The sequence below is a fragment of the Ranitomeya variabilis genome, chromosome 4 (genome assembly GCF_051348905.1).
Source record: "Ranitomeya variabilis isolate aRanVar5 chromosome 4, aRanVar5.hap1, whole genome shotgun sequence".
In the NCBI taxonomy this organism is placed as follows: Eukaryota; Metazoa; Chordata; class Amphibia; order Anura; family Dendrobatidae; genus Ranitomeya; species Ranitomeya variabilis.
Window position 1 is genome coordinate 110,124,168 of NC_135235.1, and position 2,523 is coordinate 110,126,690.

The following is a 2,523-nucleotide window of genomic DNA, read 5'->3' on the forward strand; positions in this document are numbered from 1 at the left end:
AAGACAAATGAAAGCTGTAATTAAAAATCATGGTTATTCCACAAAATATTGATTTGTGAACTCTTCCTGAGTTAAAACATTAGTATTGTTGTTTCTAAATGATTATGAACTTGTTTTTTTGCATTATTTGAGGTCTACAAGCAATGCATTTTTTTTGTTATTTTGACCATTTCTCATTTTCAGAAAATAAATACAAAATGTATTGCTTGGAAATTCAGAGACATGTTGTCAGTAGTTTATAGAATAAATGAACAATATACATTTTACTCAAAAATATACCTATAAAGAGAAAAATCAAACTGAAAATTTTGCAGTGGTCTCTAAATTTTTGCCAGAGCTGTATATGCGTTTGTTTGTGGCTCTATATATATCCATAAAAGGAGGGGGGCCCAGACACATTTCTTGAACAGGGGCCCCAAGCTGTCAGAGTCCGCCCCTGAGCAGAGAAAAAGTATAATAGAAACATGTCACCACTTCCGCATTCATCACCCACTCCTGGTTTTGGCTTACAAATACTGATGTAAAATACAGACCAAATACTGAACGTGTGAAGGTGGCCTGAGGGTTTGTTCACATGGTCAGTAAACGCTGCGGGTTGGATGCTGGGTACATCCGCAGTGTCCAGATGTTACAGCATAGTGGATGGGATTTTAACAATTCCCATGCCCACTATGCATGCTGAGACGCCCGCGGCTTCCCTGCGGACACTGACATGCGGAGCGTCTTTCCAGACCGCAGCATGTCTATTTATCTTGCAGAGACGCGAGTCTCCGAAAGATAAATTTCACCCATCCAATGTATAGGGCGCGGTGATTCCACACGGTTCAATAAACACATGCAGAATCATCTGTGTTCAAAAGCCGGCAGCACTTTGGATACAGGGGACATGCGCTGCGTTCAAAGCGCTGCCGATTACTGACCGTGGGAACGTACCCTAAGAAGTGGAAGGGATTATGTCCATATGTCATCTGTATCTGTTAGGGCACTCATTGTTTAAGGGGCAAGTCTGATCTGTAAATGGGGTCAGAGTAGAGCAGTTTGGTGAGTGGACTACGGGTGTAATCACATTCATATGACCTTTACCACTGACCTGCGCCGTTCTTTGCAGGGCCGTATTTGCCACTAGGCATGTGAGGGCACGTGCCTAGGGCGGTGACAATGCAGGGGGCGGCACCTGAGCAAGGATTGTTGTGTTTTTCTTTTTGTTTGTTTTTTTTTTCTTAATAAAAGCTGGGTCACTTACCAACCGACCCCGCCCCGCCCCCCTCGCAACCCCCTGCGCCCCCCGCCCGGCCACCCGCCTGCCTCCCACCCACCCTCCTTGAAGACGATACTCACCCTGCTCCAGCGATACCTGGTCTCGGCTTCTGCAGCGCTCCTGAATGAGTGGTCACATGGTACCGCTCATTAAGGTCATGAATATGTGCATATTCATGACCTTAATGAGCGGTATCACCTGACCGCTCAAGCAGGAAGAAGGTGCTGCGCCGGGAGTCGGGACAGAGCCAGAGGGATGTCGGCGCGGCCGCGCGGTGAGGAACAGGTAAGTATGAGGGATGGGGGAACAGGGGAGGGGGGATGAAGGAGGATGGTAAGCCGCGCCATTCAAGATGGGAGCGGGGGTGGGGGGTGGGGGGTGGGGTGGAGAGATGAGCCATGCATACAGGGGGGGGGGAAATATGAGCCATGCATACGGGGGGGAAATATGAGCCATGCATACAGGGGGGAATATGAGCCATGCATACAGGGGGGGGGAATATGAGCCATGCATACAGGAGGGGGAAATATGAGCCATGCATACAGGGGGGGGGGGAATATGAGCCATGCATACAGGGGGGAAATATGAGCCATGCATACAGGAGGGGGAATATGAGCCATGCATACAGGGGGGGGAATATGAGCCATGCATACAGGAGGGGGGAATATGAGCCATGCATACAGGAGGGGGGAATATGAGCCATGCATACAGGGGGGGAAATATGAGCCATGTATACAGGAGGGGGAATATGAGCCATGCATACAGGGGGGGGGGACATGAGCCCCATGCATACAGGGGGGGGGGGTTATTATACAGTATTAGGCATCATGTGGGATCATTATACAGTATTGAGCATCATGTGTGGCCATTATACAGTATTGAGCATCATGTGTGGCTGTTATACAGTATGGAGCATCATGTGTGGCCATTATACAGTATGATGCACTGTGGCCATATTTTTTTGGTTTATAATTATTGTATATAAAACAGTGTGATCAGCAGTGTTAAATGGCTGTGGTTGGGACGTGGATATGAGTGTGACTAGTTGTGAAATGGGTGTGGTCAGAGGCGTGGCCTAAAATTTGCAGCGCCACACTACGCGCGCCGCAAACTTTATACCTCCTTCCCTTCTTCAAAAGTTGGGAGGTATGGTACCGCATTTGCCAGATCATGGCAAGTGCCGCAAATCCCATAGGGAATGAATGAGGCCGAACGCAGTGTTGCCGTGAGTGATCCGTTACGCAGCACATGCAGAAGAACTGCCC